This window comes from Colletes latitarsis, chromosome 10, assembly GCF_051014445.1.
Source record: "Colletes latitarsis isolate SP2378_abdomen chromosome 10, iyColLati1, whole genome shotgun sequence".
NCBI lineage: Eukaryota > Metazoa > Arthropoda > Insecta > Hymenoptera > Colletidae > Colletes > Colletes latitarsis.
Window position 1 is genome coordinate 26816745 of NC_135143.1, and position 25738 is coordinate 26842482.

Consider the following 25738-nt stretch of genomic DNA (forward strand, 5'->3'; position numbering starts at 1 on the left):
CGATAGTCTTTTACAGAAAATCAGTTGTAAATTCTCGATTCTATAAACGATCGATCACCTCTTTAACTTCCGTGTTATTTTTAGCCATTTTTAGTATCCATCGGTTCACAGAATTTTTCAATCAGGTTAAATCATATGTACTTCGTTTCTCGTTTTTCTATACTTTACTGAGGTAATTTGTAATAAAATAACTTTTAAATCTGTCATTGAATACTACTATTTGTCGCGCAGCGATTTGAAAAATTGCCATCCGTAATCAGAGTACCGCCCATTTGCAAAGTGCCTAGACGTGGAACGACTTGTTTGCTCATTTCACGGGAACAAACAAACCACGAATTCTGTTTCCTTCTCCATTACTTTACAAGCAGTATATCGAACAAGCAGGGCGCGTTTAATAAATTCCTGAGAACGATTTTAATACATTGCACGGACCGTACAATTCCATCAGCGTTATTAAAGTCGACGGTACTGTGTAAACATGGCTTTCATGACAGTAATGGAATAACAGAAAGGTATTCGAAACTTGGAAGGAAGCTGATAAGTTTCCTGGCAAAGGGACGAGCGAGGGATTCTGAGAGAGCTAGGGGTAGGACAGAGAGTAAGGGTCGTGTGTTCGTCACGTGTTGGGTGTTACGTGGACTCCATTCAACACCGCTGATACACACAATCCTGATGGATCATGCCCAAGAGCCATATTGTTGGACGCGAACCCGTAACAGGAGAAATTTATGTGACCATTTTGCTTAGTTGCCATTTTCGAACCAGTCGCGTCGTTATTAACACATTTAATCCAGAATTCCATACCGCGTTTTACTCCTACTAATATGTTTTATTATTTTTAATCTTACATTTATGGAAATGTAGTCTTCTCTCGGTTTTAATATTTTTTGGAAGCGATTTTGTCTACTTTCTTTTTGTTAGAAGTTTGTGTTTGTTTAGCTTTATAGCTCTGGAGTAATTTTCAAGAATATTAACGGAACATCGATGCCATTAAAAGTTTGAAAAAGATACGAATGATCAGGGAAATTTTTGGTGACAATCGTAAACACTGTGTTTAAATTAACTGTATGCAATTTGAAATTAAACGTAATGTTCGGAGGAACTCTCACTCGCGCGTGAGTTGAGGCAGTCGCGTGACCAGGAAGTCGTAGTATTTCCAAGAATTTACTACGCACTGTTTACTATTTACACGCGCGGCCAATGACCTCGTCGACGTCACAATGAAAAGTAAACAAACGCTTCGAATCTTTATATCTCCGGAACTAATTACGCTATCGACTTGAATGAACACTCATTTTTAAGGGCTCTTCATCCTCCATTCGATGACCATATCAACTATTCCAATTTATGCTGTCTTCTATGTTTAATTTCTCATTTACTTTGGCACTATGCACCCAAAGAAGTTTCAGCAATTGATCATACGACCGGTGTGCGATAAAACTGGATTATAAATAGTTTATTCAATTGAAGATGAATTTAAATTTGTATACGGGATGTTTGCGTAATTACTATGCCATTTTTTCGTAAATAATTGTATTCTTCGGAATTAACTATGGTATCGACTCGAATCAAAATTTATTTTCAAATGTGTTTTACCTTCTATCCGATGAGAATTAAAACATTTCGACGTAGTTTGTAAATTTTCTGTACGAAGCTAAAATACGTTTAGTTTTGTACAGATTCTTAAAATGCATGCTTTAAACAAATAATATGCGACATAAAAGTGGAAGATATCTTAGGAATAAACTTCAAAATACAATTTTCTGTACATATAATGCAAAAATTAGAAGTGCATTGCCTCGTAAAAGTGGCAATGAAATGTCGGTAGATTTAGTATTAAAATTGCATATTTTTCTAGTTTTACGTAATTTCGATTAAGTACATTTCACAAGATTCTCTATTTCAATTAAAAAAAACAGTTATTTTTCTATGAACACATCTCTAGAAATGTATTTGTGATAAATAGTATTTTACAATACTTTTAGCGCATTTTCGGTCGACTAATATTTGTCAAATATAATTCAAAGAGGTTGTAAGTAAACCTAAAACACGAATAAATTTGAAACATGAGTTGAAGAGGGGTCCATAATAGAGGAACGAAGTTTGCGTGAATATTTCGCGGGGAACACTCAGTATTAAAGATAGTCGGTATTCGCAGCGCGTACTCTTAGCCACCCCCTCGTGCTCGTGCAGTTAGTCACCCTGTTCCACCCTCGATTTTCCGACCACCCTCGCCATGGAATACAAGGTGACTCGAAAACACGGACGAATGAACATCGACTCGGGAAAGCAGTTTCGTTCTGCCGGAAATTCGACCGTGATTGCTGCACGAACTCGAAACAAGTCGAAGGAACTTGGAAAATGTGATTCTAGCTGCTTGTATAATCAGCGTCGATGCTTCTTCGCCAAACACAATACGTGACAATTGTTTGTTTTTAATCTACTAATTATTTGACAAAGATTTGCTTATTCGTGTGTTCGTCAGAGCAGGACTAAGAACATTTTATTCGAAATAAAAGTAAGAAGTAATTTATTGAGTTTTTGTTTTTCAAATTACCAAGTTTCTAATTAAAATATTTCGTTACATTTCGCCTCGAATACCGATGAAAAAGTTATGGTTAAATGGATTCTTTTTAATATTGTAAGTTTCGTAAAGAGAATCTCTGGAGGGAATATTTTCTGCTCGCCCGAGATAACTTTGCGGAAGATTAAAATGTACAAAAGTGGGCGTGGTGCTCGTGTGGTGTGCTTTGCAGAACATAATGTCTGTTATCAAACACCATTTTCCGCATAAGAAAAACTATACGTCGCATACCGTACAACAATATTACATATTAGATAGTTTATATTATTTTTACAAATACACCTCTTCAAACATAAAATACTTATTTCAATATTGTAACTCTAATAAAACAAATTTGTACAAACACTCTCACATAGCAGTAAATAACAATATAAAAATAGCTTCACCAGCTGATTTGTACATTTTGCGTTCACTTTTCTCAGATTCCAATTTCTACACGTCTCGTGTTTACTTTACAATTAAAAATTCTGTAGATTTCAACGATTCTAAGCTACTCTGTACGAAACTCGAATATTTTCTTTCAACTTGGAGGGAAATTAAAAGCAAGAATATGAATCTTCAATCTTATCTTTCAATCGATATCGATTTAACGTTAGCTAGGCCACGCTGGGTGCCTCCACCCTACACGTTTTCGTCATCGGACGCGTCTTCGAAGGCTTGGAAAGAGGTTAAACGAGTCTTAGGGAAATTTCAGGAAAGCACGAATCCGCCCCTCGGGTCCCCTCTTCGCATGATCCACCCTCGGCGCACTTAGTCATTCTTCCCTAACCTCGTTTCTGCTCGTGCTGAAGGCACAGGATGCTCCGAAGGGTGTCTAAGGGAAAGAAAGAGAATCGAAGAAACGAAAAGAGACAGGTAGATACTCACACAAGCGTGAACAGATAGCCTAGGCGTAATGCATCGCGAGAAAATACGATATCCGGTGGATTCCCGGTCTCTTCCATTTTCCTTTCTTCCCGACGCTGCTTTCCTTCGTTTCATTTCGCTCAAGAGTTACGTTGGTTCTAGCCGCGTCGCTGAAGTTACGCAAAGTAACAGAACAAAGGATATTGCGTTTCGGATGAGATACGACAAACGTGATTTCCTACGCTGCGATGGAAATATTTTGAGACATCGACGCTAGGAACGGAAATGACGGAATTTTTTTTCTCGCCGAAAATCGATTGGATTTTCACAATTGCACCCTTAAGCGATGATTCGACTCTGTGAATCTTATTTTAAAAAATATTAGCTGTAGTTTGTTGTAAAAATGATCAACCCTCTGCATTTCCAAGAATTCATTTTACTTCGATGTAATTTTTTAGCGTCGTTTTATTTCGGTAGATTAAACAGTTATTTCTTAAGAATTAACAATTCACTTTGATATGTAAAAAAATAGAAATTGGGTTCTCAAAATTCACTGTTATTATGATCTGAAAATATTTGTTTAAAAATGATCGTAACCAATATCTTACCATTATCTTTGAAATAATAAAATGGTTTATTTTTTATATACATATGACTAAAATTTTCATTTCAAATAAAATTTCCATGGTTTTGATGTATACGTACTGTGCAATATTTTAAGTATGTTAATTGTCACGCAACAGGAAAGAAAATACTTTTTAAAGATGTTTACTGTATGGAAAAATGCACAGTAAACGTGATATAGAAAGTAAATTAATAATTCTTGGGTTTAGTTAGGGTTTGTATTTCTTGTAAAATGAATATTTAAGAGGCATTTATTTTTACTCTCCTCTGAGAATGGTTCTTGGTTAATCGTTCATCTTGTTTGTAAATTCTAATAAATTCGGTTTACAATTTCTAATTTCAGTGGTTTCTAAATTTTCTAATTTCTGAAACTTGTTTTCCAATTCCAATGACATTCTTTTTCTCTTGTTATTCGTAATGTAACTGAGACGTACGATTTTAATTATGCGTTTATGTTTTATGTTTACAATATTTCAAAGCATATATGATTTTGTACCCGTGTGTTTCGTTTTGTATTGAAATAAATTTACTTTCCAACATAATTGAGTGAAAATTACAGTCGCATAAATGAACTGTAAACAATTAGATCCGTCGAAAGGGGTATTTTGAACTCGCGATAAGAGAAAGAACGACCGTGCCAATCAATATCGCAATCATATCGAGTTCGGTCCGATTCAGAACTTTATTTTGTTTCTGTCTCCAGATAAATTAATCCGTTATTGGATAATTAATTTTCTCGTCGAATCGGAGTAGCATTTATACGTCTGCTCGGTCGTAGGATTCAATATCGTTAAATAGTATTTTCCCTTTGATAATCATCCACGGTTAGAGAACAAATCGAGCAAGCAAATATAAACTCTTAACTTCAATTTCAACGATTCCGTTTTCAAAATGGAAGCTCGATTCGCGTTTCTAATTAACTGTTACCCGATCCCTCGTTCATTTAATTTCTCTGCTTTTCATAATAATTTTATTACCGTATTCAGAATTTAAATATTTTAATGAATTTAAGTAGAAATTCAAATTAATATTGACGCATGGTGACTATTAATCATGTATCAAGTTATTCAGGTTACCTGTTTTAACTGCCACACCCTGTTTATCGCTAGTTCCGCTCACTGCCACTATAAATCGTTTAAAACCATCAAAACACGTATTGTTCGGTGGTATAAGCACTCTAGTACGTACATTTATAGTCGTGCTTCGATCCATTTCATTTCAATTCTACCGTTATTACCGATCTCAATTCTGCCTCCACATTTCTTACTTCTCTGACCGTTATTTGAAAATTACGGTGCATTTAGTAAATAAAAGCTTTTCATCCACTTTCTCCAATTCGGTTATACATTCTGTTCACGCTCGCTTTAACACTAGATTTACAGAACTCGTGTTTCAGATTCCATACTTCAAGTTACAGGACTTACATATATTATATGTTAACAATTTAAGTTGGATTTGATTAATGTAGCAATATGAATATACATCATAATAAAAAGAGAAACTGCATCTTAATGTAACCGTCAACGTGATCAAATTAATTAGAGAAAGGCCGTTTAAACGACAGCCAATATTATTATACAGGGTGTTCGGCCACTCCTAGGAAAAATTTTAATGGGATTCTTGAGGCCAAAATAAGACGAAAATCAAGAATACCAATTTATTGATGGAGGCTTCGTTAAAAAGTTATTAACAATTAAATTCAAAAATTTCAAATCGTTCTGGAAAAATAATTTTCGGTTGCGGGGGTCAATTACAATCATTTTTGGTGAATATACATGTTTTCGAAATCCTATCCACTTTCGAGAAAAAAAATCGGATAGGTGCTGAAAGTTTAGGGTGAAAAAAAAGACTTTCGAATCGTCTTGGAAAAATTATTTTTAGTTGCAGGGATCAATTGCAATCATGTTTGGTCAACAGACATACCCCCGAAATCCTACGCAGTTTCGAGAAAAAAATTCGAGTAAGTCCTGAAAATTTTGGGTGAAAAAAAAGACTTTCGAATCGTCTTGGAAAAATTATTTTTAGTTGCAGGGATCAATTGCAATCATGTTTGGTCAACAGACATACCCCCGAAATCCTACGCAGTTTCGAGAAAAAAATTCGAGTAAGTGCTGAAAGTTTAGGGTGAAAAAAAAGACTTTCGAATCGTCTTGGAAAAATTATTTTTAGTCACAGGGGTCAATTGCAAGCATTTTTGGTCAACAGACATACCCCCGAAATCCTACGCAGTTTCGAGAAAAAAATTCCTTACCGAAAATAGAATTTCTGGCCAGAAATGTCTGCCCGAATTTTCATGCGAATCTTTAAAACGTCATAACTTCTGAACGGATTGGACAATTTTAATGTTTAAAAAAGCAAACTACGCGTATTTTGGCGGAGAATATGTACAAATCGCAAAAATATTCGAAAAGTTGGTCCTTGACCTCGCAAAATGAGAAAATCCCCATAAAAATGGTCCAATTTTCAAAAAGCCATAACTCCTACAATTGTGAATATATTTCAATGAAACTTTTTTCTGAAGTAGAGCTCATGGGTACCTATAAAAAAAAGTATTAGACAACTTTTCTGTAGGGCGACAAACAAAATTACTAAAAATGAAAAAGTAATTTTTAAGAAAAATCGACAGAAAAAAAATAATAAAAAATTTCAAAAAAAAAAAAAAATTTTTCGACAAAAAGAAATTTTTCAAATCGTTCTAAAAAAATTATTTTCAGTTGCGGGGGTCAATTACAATCATTTTTGGTGAATAGACCTACCCCCGAAATCTTGCGCATTTTCGAGAAAAAAATTCATTACGGTCGGAACTTTAAACGTTAATAACTGTTTAACGAAGCCTCCATCAACAAATTAGTATTCTTGATTTTCGTCTTATTTTACCCTCTAGAATCCCCCATTAAAATTTTTCCCAAGGGTGGGCGAACACCCTGTATAATAACGATCAATGTGTGAATAAGTTTTCTCATTAATTGTTTGCATCTAATAAATTTTTGATCTGGTTCTGGCTGCAGATGACTTATCATTTCTTCCTTTAAGATATTTAACGTTAAAGTTATTACCAATTTTTAATAAATGAAATATGATTACATACATGTCTAAATTGAACGTAACAAAGTTAATGTGGTACTTACCTTGTAATCCTGTGGGTCGTGGGTTCGAATCTAGGTCGAAGGGTTTCTTGCAGTATCTCTTTTTTCAATGTACTTTTTAATAGTAAGATTCAATATAATGTTTTTAATATATTTTTAAACAATGAATTTGTGAAAACAAAACTAGTATCATTCAGCTTTTCAAGCTCTATTAATCAGAAAAGTTATTCATACATTGATCATTATAATAACATTGATTGTCGGTCAGTCTTTCTCTGATTAATTTTATCCGTCATGTTGACTCGTGGTACCGGATAACCGAGAGTCTGCTGAACGTTGAACCATTAATAAGATAATTATCGATTCACCCTCGTATTTTAAGGGATTATCGTGGTCTGCTCCTCTCTGGAAGGAGCCCAGCGATCTCCAGATGTGCTCGTTAAGCGTTGGTCACAGAAAACAACCTATCGTTCGTCTCCATAGCAAATACTACCAAGGCTCCCGAGGAACAGCTGTCGTTTCACGGTAAAAACCAGAGGCGACCGGGGACCCGGAGTGTCGTAGCGATGGTCTCGTGCGCATCTGCTTAGACATTTGCACGGCAATACGGCAGGATCCCGGGAAGTTCGCCACCTATGAATACATCGGAGATGTTTAACAAGACCTGACACGTTTGACGCACTCGCGATCCACCCACGCGGTGGCTCCTTCGGAGATAAGGCGGTCTCATATGCGCGAGACGTCTCGGAAAATACGATTCTGTCGTGAATCACAAATGAGACGAGGCGACATTTTATTTAGAAAATGTTCGACGCACGATGGTTACACTCTACGCGACGAATGGGATCGTTATTTTATAACGAAATGCGTGAAAACGTAATTTTGAACGAATATCAAATGGACCGTTTATTTTGAAAGTGGTGTAAGTCCTTTTTTTAAAAAAAATGAGATATGATGCGATTTATGCTTAATTTAGTGTAAACTTTTTGTTTATAACTAGTTAGTATTTAATATCTTAAAAAATGCTAATGCTTTGTTCAATTTAAAATTTGCCGGTAAAAGAAATTACGTAACCATTGATTATGAAAGTGGTGTAAGTCCAATTTCCATACTTATGTTATTGCATATAGTGACACGTGTACTGGGCAAAATTGAAATTTACAAATGGCGTTGATGTGGTTGAGGGTTGTTCAGTCTTTGGAAAATAACATTGAAGTAATCGATTATAAATTTTTACTCTCCGGACATTCGTATCTTCCAAACGATGCAGATTTTGGTATCATAGAAATGGCATTACGAAAAAAGAATTTCCTGGACACACCACAGGATTATTATGACGTTATAAACCAATGTAGGCGACATAATAAATTTATTTTACACGAAATGAAACGAGAGAATTTCGTTTCGACAAAAAATCTACAAAACGCAATTAAAAAACAGATAAGAAGAAACACTAATGGAGGAAAAGTAAATTGGTTGCAAATATGTTGGATGAGATTCTGCAAAACTGCACCGTATACTATTTCATATAAAACATCAATGGAGGACACAGAATTTAAGACTCTAAATTTATCAGCTACATGTCGGGGAAGACCGCTAAAATTTGAAAAAATCGCCCTGGCGCCTTTGTATCACGATACCAAGCCTATTACATACGAAAAATATAAGGTATTACCTTATATACCTCCTGTGCATCATGGATATTTCAAAACACTGCCACATGAAGAGCATAAATAATTAATAATACCAATATCTTGTGTTAAGTTTAACAATATAGAAATATAATTAACGTTCAAAATAAAAAATGCTAATCCTATTTTATTTCTTGTTATTATTTATAAACAAAATTGGATTAATATGAGATATATTTTAAGTGATATTTGTTATTTCAAAATTGAAATTAAATGATATTTACAATTGACTAATTATGAAAGTGGTGCAAGTCCATTTGCAGCCTGGAAATTGTACATTATTTTAGTTAAATTCGCCTAAAAGAAATTTATATAATTAAATTACATATTGATAAATTAGTACAAACATTCCCAGACTTCACATAATTAACCTATATTTTTTAATTGTCAGATCTGCTAACATTCAATTTCCTCGAAACAAAAGTAAATGGACTTGCACCACTTTCAAAATAAACGGTCCAAATGTAAAGCTAAAAACATTTTCCAATACTTTTGCTTCGTTACGACTTTTTTCAATTTTTATTTTTTTTATTTCATCGTTTTGAACTTATTTAACGAAAATAAAATACTGGTATTTAATCGAGCATTTAGGATCTTATCGTTGACTTTGGATTTTAAAAGTAACAAATTTTTATCGATTTTAGTTTGGAAATAGTTTTAAGAATTTTTATGGATACTAATATGTATGTAATGAAAGTCGAGTCACGGGAATAATGATTGTTTAGCCTACTTCAAGAGTTCGTATCTTCGGTATTATTGATCGTACAGAGCTCCCTGAGACCTCATTTTTCTTGGTATATAGTGTAGTTTAAGGTATGTCGTATGCATTTTCTCGAATGTATGGGCAAAGTTTGGCGAGGCATTTTTACATAATTCTTACACTTTTTGAATCCAACTTTGAAACGATGTATCTTCGATTCTATTCATCACCGAAAGCTTACTAGAATCTTGCATTTTCGTTGAAAGCTAGTTAATAACATATTAAAAATGTTTAAAAAACTGAATAGATCGTATAAGATTGGCGAAAATATTAATTCACGTACGAAATGTGTATTTATAAAACTGGAGCATTCGTTCCAACATTGAAAATGTGAATCACGAAAGTGTAAATCTCGTTTTGTATTTCAAAGATTTTTACATTAATGAAGCTTGTAACGTTTCTAAGCTGTCCAAACAAGTTAAATTCCAGTCCAGGAACAAATGTTTAAGTACGACGAGCCTTTTCCTGCCAAGGAAGACGTTTCCGTAATTACTTTGGGCTGCAAAAATTATTATGCAGCACGAATGAAAGGAGTTTATAGCTGGATTTTTTTCTACCAGAAAAAAGACGGTTATTCCGTCAAGGGAATAACCTACATTGAAGAAACAGTCTTGAATAGTAAAGTATACGCTTAATTCCTATTCTATTAAATCTTGCTGAAAAGGATTAAATAAGGGAACACGAAGGCCGTCGTGACATTCAATTTGGAACCAGAAAGGGGAAACTTTTCCAAGATTTATTTAATTCCATATCAGGTTAATAACCATTCCCGAACTTTGTAGATTTTTCTAATTAGACGTATCTTATGTAAATTGTTTCAAAGTTTCTTAATCTACGACGTACGCAGAGTATTTATTACTGTTATTTGTTAGTTTAAGCGAGGCTTGAAATTGGAATACTTATTAATTCCAAAAGCTTTACTTTTAGTGTAATACGATAAACGTTTTAATACAGAATAGTATTGATAGATTAATCGTTACGACGGGAATAACAAAACAAAAACATTGTAAAAGTTTTTTAAAATACAAAATTTTACAATATCGGAGCACCGATTCGATTCGCTGTAGAAATTTCGTTATTGCAAATGGAGTAATATCGATACGTTGCAAAGGCTCGCGAACGAGAATAGGAATTTTTTCAGAAGACAACCGCGGGGGGAAATTTGTTATTTATGAACTCGGAAACGCCTCAAATCCGAAAGGTCCAGGTGGATCCACAGCTACCACCTGCTGCCTGCAGGGCCACCATAAGCTCGATAGGCCACGTGAGTCTCTCGTTCAAGATTCGTGAAAAACTGCCCCGAACCCTCTTTTCGGCCGACGAACACCTGCACACCGAAAATGATTTAGCAAATATCGCAACTGTCCGTAAAAGCGAACGATACCTACCGAATTTATTAGCTAGGAAATCACTCAGTGCAAATACAAGATAAAAAACAAGGGACACACATTATCTATAATATTGTGGCTTTGTAATTGGAAAATCAATTGGTAATTTTTATTTCGACGAGTAAATTACAAAATGAAAGTAACTTCATTAATTATATTAGAAAAGAAATATTCTAATAGATTTTATCAAAATATTAGGAAACAATTAAGTTTTTTTTATGTTATTCTCGTTTTAAAACAGTCGTACAAATTAATAATAGAATTTTATTCGTTTCTTTTCGGACTTTTTCATTAATTTCATTCCAACCTTTTTGTTATTATATTGTCCACGAATCGTTCTTTCATTTCGTACGCGTTTATTTTCCAATTTTATACGAGCGTTATAAAATGCACGGTAAAGTAATAACTTAAAATTAATTTGCATTGACGGTATACGCGTCTATTCTTCTATATACGCGTTTCTTATTTTGCACGGCCAAAGTGAATCGCTGTTATATAATGTAGAATCGAAAAATTGTTAGTAAAATGCTTCAGAAGATAAAATTAATTGCAGCATTGATAAGATTCTTACGTTGGAGAACGGTTGAATTATAATGAGTTTACTTGCGTCGTACGCTTCGAAAGTTATAGTACCTCTCGAATTTACGGTGAGATTAAACACTGTCTCTCGATTTATGCATCTAAAATAAGACCTGAAAAGTTTAAGAGGATTAGTTGTCGTATTTATCACGCAGAAAGGACGTATCTCATAAAGAAGGAAGGAACTGTGATGTTCTCTAGAAACGTTGAATAAATTCCCACAAGACTGTCTTTATACTAATAGTTACAATTTAAATGATAACTGATCGTTGACGATAATTTTAATTATCTATTTCCTTTATATTCTCGATCCTTAAAAATGAATTCGCAACAATCAACCGAAATCAAATAAAATTCATTTTTTTTTTAATTTTCATGATCATATTATATATATATTAATTTCCTTTAAAAAACTAATAAGTTTCATTATGTTTTAATTGATTGTTGATGTAAGAACGAGAATTGTGGAATATTTCATTCAGATTCCTTTGTTGCTTGAATTTGCCCATTTCTGACGATGCTTTTCAGTTCGAGATTCGTATAAAACGAAAGAAACGTTATTTTTATTCAGAAAAAGGCCTACTATTATCCCATCGAACATAAATATTCCCTGTCGACCGAGATCAGAATTTTAAAAAAATCAAATTCTTCTTTGTACCTTGGAAGATGTTCCTCTATAGATTCGTGTTTTAAATTATTTGCTTATTTTGATGAGTGTTGTGTGCATTCGTAATACGGATCATCAATTTTAGTATACCATGTGTATATGGAGAGGGTGTTTCGAACATTTCCCGTGTAATTTGTAGGTGCATAAATATCGTGGCACTTAAATTCACAAAGCCATCGGTACGCTGTCGTGTTTCTCTCCTATATCGATATTTATTGTCCTACTAAATGCACCGCATAAACTTTATTGCCTCTTGTCTCGTGTCCAGAGAATATTATAGACGGAAGAAGCTCGATTTTACCCGATACGTACCCAGAAACGACGCCAAGATATTATTTTTACTCGAAACTCGTTAACCTATTAAAGCACCAAGTTCTACTTGGACAGCTTTCTCGCTATTATCTTTGCGCAGTCACATTAGCGGAAGTGGTACAACATATTTTCACAGGAAAGAAGCTCGTTTCAGTTTGTCTACTTTTAAAACGCGTGCTCCTCAGATTGCACTTTCTGTCTTTCAGGTTGTCACGCAATTATTCTAAGACGATTCTCACGTGTAATGATATTTTTATTTTTAAATCATTTTTCATTAGAAGTTTGGAAATGTAACGAGGTACGAAAATATATTTAATTTAATGGATTAATATACAACATAATAATACAACATCTATGAATATATTCCATAGTTATAGTATATTGTTATCATTATTAAAATGTTTGCACTGTCGTGATTTAAATCTACTATTTACACAACGAACCCTGACCCTTTACTATTTTTTTTTTACCACAGAAAATAGTTTCTTTGAATTGTAGCAACCATAGAGGTACTTATTTCGAAGGACTAAACTTACCACAATTTCTAAAATATTGAATATTTTTCTATAGAAAAAAATTTTAGGTGTTCCTCAAACGTAGATCTAAATATACGAATTGAAACTTAATACAAAAACGTTTCACCCTTTCTCCTCAAAAAATTCCAAAGAACCGCCACAAAATTGCGTTCTACAGTAGAATACTCTTTTCAAGTTACGAACTCGTGAATATTATTTGGTAGCAATTTACGTTAAAAAAGATCCCTAAAAAGACCGAATAGATTCTAGATCAGAATACCCCGTTGATTAAACATCGATTCGTTAGTGGAGACGTACGATTCGACACGCTATTTGGGTCACGAATGGCCGACGTCGGAAGCGTGTGGGTGCGTCTCGTGAAAAATTTCATTAAGACCTTCTTTCATCGTTTTTCCCCAACAGACGTTGGACAGACAACGGGGAAAGGGATAAGGAATTCGCGAGAGCTGATTCCTCCAGTTGTCGAAAGTCCAATGACACGAACAGTCCGACCGATGATATACGGCGTCGTGCATTATTCAAGTCCAGACTCCTCTGCTCTTCTTCCATTCCCGATCGTTTCTCGTCCTTTTCCGCCGCCTCTTCTTGGATTCTTCCCTTCCAGCCTTCGAATTTCGCTTCCTTTCGGGAGGGTACAGAATTTCAGGAGCTTATTGGGAGAGGATTGACTGGAGCAACCCGTCGATTGGCACCGCGCCTCGCCACTTTCGACTCGCGATAAAGGTTCGGCGAGGGGTCGAGGAGGTCGAGGAGGGTCTCGAGCGGATCGAGAATTAGAAGAATCTCACGACACTGATAACGTATATTGTATTGACGTTAGGAATTAGCTGGAACGAAGATCGGGGCCGGGTCGACGGTGATTCGCGATCTGTTTGTTAAAATAGAGAGCCTGGAAATACCGCGGAGACAATTAGATTCCTACTGCAACGATTTACCCGTCTGTTCGAAACTGAAGAATTTCAAATTGTTGGATTTAACACTTCGACTACCACGTCACCCATATATGGTACTAAAACGATTAATTATCAAGTTGAAATGTTAAAGAAAATAAATTTTAATGTGGTTACAAAAGTAACTACTACGACAACTTTTAAGTTGCGTAGTTTACAATTGCCTAAAATCAACATTTTGGTCTTGTAAACGTGTTAAAGGGACCAGGCAGTCAGATTGAGCCTTTTTGTAAGGACTTATTTAAAAAAAACGGTTAGGTACAAATAATTTCCCTTTTACACGATGTCTTGGTAGCTTAAAATGTATACGAATAGAAATTTTGCAGTGATTTCTCTTCTCCGGATGAAGCGAATCGAGTCTACCAAACGACAATATACTCGAAATAACCTCCGCGTTGCGCTGAACCTATTTAAATATTAACAGAAATCAAAATTATGAAAGTAGGGCATTAAATACGGAAAATGGAGATTTTAAGGTAAACAACTTGCCCTAAATTTAGATAATATTACTGATATGTAGGAATATTTGAAAATCAAGAAATTAGTTTTGTTATTTTCCAAAGTGCAAATAATTTAAAAATAAAGACAGCACTCTACTTGAACGTCGTCTCTTTGGCTAAGAATTACAGTAATTATGTGACAACCTGAAAAACAATTTCGTTAAAAAAAAACTCTAAATTAAAATACCCCCACAAATATATGGACCGTTTATTTTGAAAGTGGTGTAAGTCCTTTTTTTAAAAAAAATGAGATATGATGCGATTTATGCTTAATTTAGTGTAAACTTTTTGTTTATAACTAGTTAGTATTTAATATCTTAAAAAATGCTAATGCTTTGTTCAATTTAAAATTTGCCGGTAAAAGAAATTACGTAACCATTGATTATGAAAGTGGTGTAAGTCCAATTTCCATACTTATGTTATTGCATATAGTGACACGTGTACTGGGCAAAATTGAAATTTACAAATGGCGTTGATGTGGTTGAGGGTTGTTCAGTCTTTGGAAAATAACATTGAAGTAATCGATTATAAATTTTTACTCTCCGGACATTCGTATCTTCCAAACGATGCAGATTTTGGTATCATAGAAATGGCATTACGAAAAAAGAATTTCCTGGACACACCACAGGATTATTATGACGTTATAAACCAATGTAGGCGACATAATAAATTTATTTTACACGAAATGAAACGAGAGAATTTCGTTTCGACAAAAAATCTACATAACGCAATTAAAAAACAGATAAGAAGAAACACTAATGGAGGAAAAGTAAATTGGTTGCAAATATGTTGGATGAGATTCTGCAAAACTGCACCGTATACTATTTCATATAAAACATCAATGGAGGACACAGAATTTAAGACTCTAAATTTATCAGCTACATGTCGGGGAAGACCGCTAAAATTTGAAAAAATCGCCCTGGCGTCTTTGTATCACGATACCAAGCCTATTACATACGAAAAATATAAGGATATGCAGCAGCTATTACCTTATATACCTCCTGTGCATCATGAATATTTCAAAACACTGCCACATGAAGAGCATAAATAATTAATAATACCAATATCTTGTGTTAAGTTTAACAATATAGAAATATAATTAACGTTCAAAATAAAAAATGCTAATCCTATTTTATTTCTTGTTATTATTTATAAACAAAATTGGATTAATATGAGATATATTTTAAGTGATATTTGTTATTTCAATATTGAAATTAAATGATATTTACAATTGACTAATTATGAAAGTGGTGCAAGTCCATCTGCAGCCTGGAAATTGTACATTATCTTAGTTAAATTCGCCTAAAAGAAATTTATATAATTAAATTACATATTGATAAATTAGTACAAACATTCCCAGACTTCACATAATTAACCTATATTTTTTAATTGTCAGATCTGCTAACACTCAATTTCCTCGAAACAAAAGTAAATGGACTTGCACCACTTTCAAAATGAACGGTCCATATCAGATTGACAAGTTCCGTAAATCTATCGTGAAACGCAAACACGAATTCTCGTTTCTGGACAGAGACGATTCAATAATGACGAACGAATTGATACGTCAGCGGTCGACAGTGCGTTAACAATAGTCTGTAAAGTATAAAACGGTTCCTATTGTTCGATTTCTCGACGACGCGGGACCGGTAAAAACGCCAAGCAAGTAATAACGATAATAACGTGCACGTGATAATAACTCTGCGGGCAGAAGTCACTCGTTTAGGTTCTCTGACAGCAGGCAACCAACGGGCAGCCCTGCGACGATCCAGTCGTACCTCGAGGGCTGCTGAAACGTTGGGGCTATCCCCACCACTGAGGGCCCGGTGCAGGGCCCCGACAGGTCGACCGCGTCGTTCGAGCCTCTTCCGTCCTCAGTTCTCTGCGAACCGGTGCTCGGAGTGTTCCACTTCTTATCCGTCGTTCGCGAATGTTCGCTCTTTCGACATTCATCCGTGCGTCCATCGAACGCTTTAACGTCGGGTAGTGTATCGAGTTTCTTCCCTGCATTTGTCTGGAGACTACCAACAAGGAATGCTTTCGATGTTCGCCACAGAAATTCGTATTTTCTTCCACCAATTACGTGACAGTGATCAGTTATTCGGGTACGATGCTCCCAACTTCGACACAAACCCAATCAACGATGCTTCTAATTTATATTACTTGTTTACAACGCTCAATAAAATTAGCACAATATATTTTAACAAACGGAGATTTAAATATTTTGCAGAATAGTAAAAATTCGATGCTTCTATTTATCGTGAAACAATTGTACAAGTTTGTAGCCCATAAAATGGTCTGAAATCTTCTCATATTACAAACGTGTCAGTGGACAAAATTCGGTTTCTCAATTTAAAGAAAAATGGAGATCTACTATTTACTACGAAACAAATGTACTGTTTGCCTAAAATGAGCATCTTCTCTTACTGTCGTATAAAGAAACGATAATACCCAGAATTTTCCCATTTGAAGCGACTTTATATAAATCGTGTCGAGAATAAGGACATTTGAGGCTGTAGAATAAGGAAGTAACCATTTAAAAAGATCGTGTTTACCAACGACGAGCCGAAAATTCATCGAAAGCATTCTTTTTGGCTCTTTAGTGTGTATTGTGCGATACACAAAAAAGGATTTACGAAGATTCGTGATCGTTTGGTGGTTTTAAAGGTCTCGTGACTCGCTACGAGGCAGTGTATTTTAAAAGAGAAAAGGAGGAAGAGAGAGAGGATTCCAATTAATCTTCCTAACGGATCTTCGCTGGAAGCCAACGGCGTTACATCGCTCGCTGTGCAAGGTTTTTTACGCGGTTTGTCGAACTCCCCGTTGAAATTGGCGTTCTAGATTACACGTCGAATCATCCGGCGCGGGCGTTGGGCAGAATTTTATTTGAATAATAGATAAGCAATAAAACCAACTGTGCAGACACTCATTCGCGACGGTTGATCGATCGGACAGTTAAATTTTTTATCCGTTCGCTGTCATGTATTCGATTCTATAATTGAAACTTTTAGCCATGCTTAACGAGCAACGGACGATTGTTTTTCATTCGTTGTTTGAAATTTTTATCTGGATGAGAATTTTGCCCGGCCCCGGCTGCGCGTTTTAAAACAGTCATCCGATTGCGAGAAACCGCATTTAATTATTTTTAAATCTGAATTATTTAAAGCGAAAACAGAATCATTTAACTGCATACGCGGAGATCGTACTGGAATTATTTTATGCACAATCGTTGTTTTAATTTTATATTGAATTACAATTTACGTATACCTTAATTGTTAGGCATTTTTAATTATTATATTAGTACAAGAATTTTACGGATATTTTGAAGCATAAATAACAAGAAGTCACGGAAAATTAACACGTATTTGGGATCTACTATATTTCTTAAATTTTATTACAATTTAATGAGTGCTTATATATGTACATATTTTTGTTCAATAATGGCAACTAGTTTCTAAAGAATGATTAGAGATCATGTTTAATTCGCCATTAAAATTAAAAAAGTTTCACACGTAAAACAAATTGAGATTTCTTCAAGTTTAAGGATTTTGGAAAACTGAAAAACGATCCAAATTATAGGTATTCGTAATCAGATAGCTGTTTTAAAACACTGTTATACTATTTCTATTTTGTTTGGACCCTGATCCTATTGGGAGGTGAATTTTGATAACATTTTATAAATTTAGGTACAAATAATACATCATGTATTACTTACAAACCCTACAGTTACTCAAAAATTAAAAATCAAATCTCGATAGGATTAGGGTTAATCATAACATGTATCGTTCTTTAATTTAATCGAAGCGTAAAAATAACACGTTTCGAGGGGTGCTTCAGAGATGATTTTCCCATGAGGAAGTGGTCTATAAAGATCTAATTACAATACCAACGAAATAACAATTAACAGCCTACTATACGAATGGAAATACAACTTAAACCTAACTACGGCCCTGGCATTAAAAAAAACATATTAAAGACACCCAAGATGGGTAAAATTTTTACTCGAAGATAATTAATAATGCATCGTACAGTCAAATCGTTAATTATTTAGTTGCTTAAAAATTGTTATTAGAATTTAGCTGAAGAATAGTAGCCTCAATAGTGTTTTAAATTACGTACGTATTTGTTCGAGAAAAGAATTTTTGTGATATTTTGCATATTTTATTACGTTCCAGTTTCTCCTGGAGACTTTCGTCAACATTTGTTTCGTAAATAAATTACGTTATTGCGTTTCCTTATTTCATCGGGGAACCCGTGTACGTGCGCTCGAAGTGCAAACGTGGGCGTTCTTGTACTCGTGTATCGTAAACCCGTTTCAAGTTGTAATATCATGAATGAGAATCTTCAGCACGGTGCGAAATATTCCTGGAATAATCTCGGAATGGGGAGCGTAGAGGCAGAGCGCGATTTATTAACATTTATTCACACCGAAGAAAATTTTCTTACATTATGGCCAATGCAAAGAACGAATGGCGATAAATGACTGGGGGAGGGGGGAGTGAGAATTCTTTCTACGTTCGATTAAGAACGATGTTGAAGCTTCTTTATTGAACCAGTATTCACTATCCATTATACAGGGTGTTTGGCCACCCTTGGAAAAAATTTTAATGAGGGATTCTAGAGGCCAAAATAAGATGAAAATCAAGAATACCAATTTGATGATAGAGGCTTCCTTAAAACTTATTAACAATTAAATTCAAAAATTTCAAATCGTTCTGGAAAAATTATTTTCTGTTGTGGGGGTCAATTACAATCATTTTTGGTGAATAGACATACCTTCGAAATCCTATCCACTTTCGAGAAAAAAATTCGAGAAAGTACTGAAATTTTTAGACAAAATTAAAAAATTTCAAATCATACTAAAAAAATTATTTTCGGTTGCGGGGGTCAATTACAATCATTTTTGGTGGATAGACCTAACCCCGAAATCCTAAGCATTTTCGAGAAAAAAATTCATTACTGAAAATATAATTTTTTGCCAGAAATGCTTCCTCGAAATTTCATGCGAATCTTTGAAATGTCATAACTCTGGAACGGATTGACGAATTTTAATGTTTAAAAAAGCAAACGGCGCGTATTTTGCTAGAGAATATGTAGAAATTCCAAAAATATTCGAAAAGTTGGCCCTTCACCCCGTAAAGTGAGAAAAACTCCATAAAGGTAGTCCAATTTTCAAACAGCCATAACTCCTACAATAGTGAATATATTGGAATGAAATTTTTTTCTGAAATAGAGCTCATGGGTACCTATAAAAAAACAAAACAACAAAAATGAACAAAATCTCTGTACAGCGTCAAACAAAATTATTAAAAATCAAAAACTGATTTTTAAGAAAAATCGACAGGGGGTAGGTGCCTAATTTTTCGACGAAAAAGAAAATTTTGAAATCTGTCTAAAAAAATTATTTTTAGCTAGGAGGGTCTATAACAATAATTTTTAGTCAATAGACATACCCTCGAAATCCTAACCACTTTCGAGAAAAAAATTCGAGTAGGTATGATATTTTTCAGCAAAATTAAAAATTTTCAGATCGTTCTAAAAAAATTATTTTTAGTTGCATGGGTCAATTACAATCATTTTTCGTCATTAGACATGCCCTCGAAATCCTACGTATTTTCGAGAAAAAAATTCGATACGGGCAGAACTTTAAACGTTAATAACTTTTTAACAAAGCCTCCATCGACAAATTGATATTCTTGATTTTCGTCTTCTTTAGGCGTCTAGAATCCTCCATGAAACTTTCATTTCGCGAACATTGTGTGAAAACTGGGGGGGAAAAAATGGTAAAACTTTCCGTAACGCAAGATTTGTATGAAATTTTTATTATCTGAATGTCCGGATCTTTTTCATACGTTGGAACATTTACGAGTTCTGAACACGATTGTGCGTCCCGTTTCTATGTGCATAAATGAAAACTGCACTGTATCACGGCGCAATATTATCGAAAGCGACGCGAGGATTTGGTTACGCCTAGATGCATTTTCACGCTGCACCGTGAAGCATACTTCTCCGTGAAACGCTATTATTCACGCTCCACTTCAAGGTAGAAATCTTCTTCTTGGAACAGCTAAAGGCGTTGGATGACAGAAAAACGACAGAACTGTTAGCTCTGAAACGATGCACGATGTCATGGAATCGGACAGCTTTCGCACAGACGGAATAATAGATGAATTTCTATTCAGTTCCTCGGCTACAGTGACTACTAAAATAGACCCAGTTTTAGTATCTATCCATCCAGTAACCGTTTACTTATGTACGAATCATATTTTAATTTCGAAACCGCAGACATTGCCTTGGAAAGTTTGCAAAAATAAATTATATTGTACAATTTGAACTCTCTATTACGAAGTTTCAGTGAAAGTTCTCTCTTTTCAAAAATTCAACATTAATATGAGTTATAAAAAGAAAAATATATATTAATAATAATTACGTGAATAATAAAATATATTTATGTGAATCCTCTGGTGGTCAAACATGATATAAATATATAAACAAAGGGGAATCAGACATACTGATATAAGCTTCATTATAATTTTGTCCATAATTGCATTCGTTCCTAAATAAATAAGTGACAGTCGATACAGTGCTAAACTAACAAAAAAATGAAATCTTTATATAAATTCGTACTCAGTTTTCTATAAAAACGTATTCTTCTTAAAATCATTTGTCAATATATAATTTAAACAAATGCATTTTTTTCAATTTATCTGTACAGTGAAATTCGTCAGAGAAAAATACAAAATTCATCCCTTTACACTTTTTTTATAATTCTAATAGTTTGCGATATATTCGAGTAAATACGCTTTACTACCCCCACTTTGATGGGTCAATTTCACGCCCTCGACATGGACGATAATCGGCCACTCTGCCAGTGTGCCAAATTTCATTAAAATCGATGATTGACACTTTGGTAAGTTCCCTTTCAAGTTACGAGAATGTGAAATGGTACGAATTTATGGAACGACCTAATACACTAATGATTCGTTAAGTGAACATCGTTCCAGGGTTGGTGTGTTCATTTTTCATATCCAAACTATACAGAGTTTTGTTGTAATTATTTATTTTAAGTTAGTCAGAATTTAATGCATCTAGTGATACACATTCATCGTATATTATTAAATTATTAAATAATTGTGGTCTTTAAACGCTAGTTTACTTTTCACAAAAGCATTTCATTGGGCTCTAAGGAGGATCCTCCAAGTTGTGGAAGGTATAGAAATGTTCAATTTACGAATCACATCTTATTTTAAGTATCATCATTCTATTATCGATTCTAAAAAACGCTGAGAATCCCAGTATTCTATAATTTTGTCGTGGGCTATAATTCTGAATCATGTTTAGGTTCATTTTAAGAATCATCACTGTATCATTGATTCTGAAAAACGTTAAAAATCCCAGTACTTCATAATATTGTCGTAGACTATAATTCTGAATTATATCTAGGTTCATTTTACGAATCATTACTATGTCATTGATTCTGAAAAATGCTCCAAGTCTCAGTGTTTCATAATTTTGTCATGAACTATAATTTTGAATCACGTTTAACTTCATTTTACGAATCATTACTGAATTATTGATTCTGAAAAACGTTAAAACTCCCAGTATTTTATAATATTATCGTGAATTATAATTCTGAATTACATCTAGATTCATTTTACGAATCATCCCTATGTCATTGATTCTGAAAAATGCTCCAAGTCTCAGTGTTTCATAATTTTGTCATGAACTATAATTTTGAATCACGTTTAACTTCATTTTACGAATCATTACTGAATTATTGATTCTGAGAAACGTTAAAAATTCCAGTACTTCATAATATTGTCGTAGACTATAATTCTGAGTTATATCTAGGTTCATTTTACGAATCATCCGTATGTTATTGATTCTGAAAAATGCTCCAAGTCTCAGTGTTTCATAATTTTGTCATGAACTATAATTTTGAATCACGTTTAACTTCATTTTACGAATCATTACTGAATTATTGATTCTGAAAAACGTTAAAAATTCCAGTACTTCATAATATTGTCGTAGACTATAATTCTGAATGATATCTAGGTTCATTTTACGAATCATTACTATGTCATTGATTCTGAAAAATGCTCTAAGTCCCAGTGTTTCATAATTTTGTCATGAACTATAATTTTGAATCACGTTTAAGTTCATTTTACGAATCATTACTGAATTATTGATTCTGAAAAACGTTAAAACTCCCAGTATTTTATAATATTGTCATAGACTATAATTCTGAATTATATCTAGGTTCATTTTACGAATCATCCGTATGTTATTGATTCTGAAAAATGCTCCAAGTCTCAGTGTTCCATAATTTTGTCATGAACTATAATTTTGAATCACGTTTAAGTTCATTTTACGAATCATCACTGAATTATTGATTCTGAATAACGTTAAAACTCCCAGTATTTTATAATATTGTCGTAGACTATAATTCTGAATGATATCTAGGTTCATTTTACGAATCATCCCTATGTCATTGATTCTGAAAAATGCTCCAAGTCTCAGTGTTTCATAATTTTGTCATGAACTATAATTTTGAATCACGTTTAAGTTCATTTTACGAATCATCACTGAATTATTGATTCTGAAAAACGTTAAAACTCCCAGTATTTTATAATATTGTCATAGACTATAATTCTGAATGATATCTAGGTTCATTTTACGAATCATCACTATGTCATTGATTCTGAAAAATGCACTAAGTCCCAGTATTTTATAGTATTGTCGTAGACTATACTATATTCATTTTACGAATCATCACTATACCATTGATTCTGAAAAACACTAAAAATCCCAGTGGTTTAGAATCATGTCGTGGACTGCAATTCCAAGTCTAACAACTCACCGCGTTTGTGATCTTGGTACCGGAAGGTGATGGTGCCTTCCAGCGTCGAAAACCGAAACGTCGCCTCGCGGAACCACAATCGATTCTCGTTATTGGTTGGAAGTATTTTCCTTTTCTTTCCTCGTGTCGACGTTTCGAAGAGTCTGATATTACATTCGAGCCAACAGAGCCAACGGAGTGGACACAGCCGCGTTGCGAAGCACGAATCTGGGCGTTCGAAGTGCCTTCGTCGGCACAATTCTTTTCTCCCCCTCTGTTGTTTCGAACGTTATCGTCGGTGTAGATTCGCGTCTCCCTCGATTCTGTTCGGCGAGAAATTCGCTACGAAGCGTAGGACCGTAACCTACTCGATTATCTCGGTGCCACGTTGTTATTTCAATGGGGTACAAGTGGATGCACGAACGGAAGCGTGTTAATAGCAGCCGGTCGACATTTTTCATTTAATATTCCCTCCCTGTAACGATATCCGCTACGAAACGCGTCGACTTTTCGCAACGATTTCGACGTTAACCCGATTAACATTTATTTATGCAACGCTGCACGGAAAAGAAAGGAACATTACTGTTGTAATCTTCAAGCTATTTAAAACCCAGAGCTTTTTAGAGTCCAATTGTTAGAAGCAGACGTTTCATGGCACGTATATCCGCTCCTCTCGCTTATTTAATTTTGTAAAAATTCACTAAACGCGTATAAAAGACGTTGACATGAAATATAACTAGAAAATTAAAGGATTTAAGGAATAATAATGAAGAGACATCTGAAACTTGAATTAAATTAGAAAATGTATAAATTCCATTTACAATTTACATAATCAGCTAGCTTCGCGTAATTAGAGTCCACTGATTCCTCCTACTTGTAACTATCGTCCAAGTTCGGTCGAATAAATTGTTACGCCGACGGTTTTCCGTAATGGTTACTCGAATAAAATTGTTTCTTAGGGGAGCGAGTTGTTATTCGCCGTGAAAAACTTTTAGACTTTTCGCAGTTGACGTGTTTGCGTGGGTGGTGTATCGTTCCCTTTGCAATCGATGCGATGCGCCTAGGCGTTGCATCCGCAGGGAAGGATACGGTTTAGCCTGTGTCGCTACAGTTTTACTGTGCTCTATCGGCGGCACATCGTCGTTGTTTCAATGGGTTACAAGTGGGCCGGTCGAGCGGAAGCGAGCGAGCGATATTGTAGCTTGGAATCGGGCCGAGAGAGCGAACAGGACGGCAAACAGAAACGAGAACACCGAAAGAGAGACGGGACCGCGAGGGAAACGGGATGCTGAGGAAAAGTAAGAAGAAAGGAGGGCACAGATGCTGGATCGGAGATCGAAAAAGAGGTTCGAACTAGATGAAACTGAAAGCAGCTGGGAGGAAACGTGAATAAAATGAAAGGGAGATATCCGGAAGACGGGAAAATGAATTTTAAAAAAAATTGAGAGGAAACTAACGAACAACCGAGTATTCGTATCAATAAAAGTTATTGGAAATTTTGTAATATTACTTAATTTTAATTTTAACATATAAAAGTAAATTAGTCTGAATTAAAATTAATTTGAAACGTAGAAATTTTTTTTTTAATAATTGTCCTCTTAATATTCTTGATTGACCTTGAACTATAGGTCATTGCATCGGTCTCACGGGACTCCGTTAGAGGGTAAATAAAACGGTGTATTAAAAAAAAATTACTGACCTTCAAATGTCATACTATGCCCCTCATAAACGAAACAATTTCTGTCGCAAACATTCTTTTCTATCTTTAAAAATAAACGAGTTATCCAGGTGACCCACTTTAACTCCTCCACTGTGTGAACGTATAAGTTCAGCGATGAGATCCCCATAATAAATTGTTGCAAACTAATGTGTACAGGATGTTTAAAAAAGACTAACATATACATCATTCCAGTCTTTACGCGAGTAAAGAAGTCTCGATTAAAAATGCAAGATTTAAATGCAAGAAATACAAAAACTAATAAAAGCACTCAAAATCAATCTACTTAAAAATACGATTATAAAAATATTCGTAAACGTGACGATACTTGTAAGAAATGAAAAAGAGAAACTCCAAATCACGTTGTTGATTATAATTAAAAATAAATTTGATTTTCTAGTCTCAAAGTAGATTCTTTAGTGGAAAATTTACAATTAACAGAACAATGCAACATTTAGTTAATGAAACTTACAAAAGATATAGAAATGAAAATTGTTGCGCAGCAATGTATTTTTCCTGTTTGATAAAATTGAAATTGTTGCTTTCGGGAGTTTCTGCGCATCCTAAAAAGAAAGTGCAACGAAGAGAAAAGGATCGAAAGAAGTAAGTAAGGTATCACGCGTGGGAGAAACCGAGTAAGAGGGACGGTGGATCGTTTTTCT

The 25738-nt window shown here is 34.5% G+C and overlaps 1 protein-coding gene across 11 annotated transcripts in view; it reads left to right on the forward strand.

The window, feature by feature from the left end:
- Positions 1–25738, forward strand: part of Liprin-gamma (liprin protein kazrin) — a 181871-nt gene that overhangs the window by 43668 nt on the left and 112465 nt on the right. Inside the window, exon 1 of one of the 11 annotated variants that reach the window (XM_076776289.1) lies at positions 17169–17326. The exons of the other annotated variants lie outside the window; for them this stretch is intronic. The gene's annotated coding sequence lies outside the window, so the exon portion shown is untranslated. Of the gene's footprint in view, positions 1–17168; positions 17327–25738 lie in introns of those variants that run through there. 11 annotated transcript variants of the gene reach the window in all.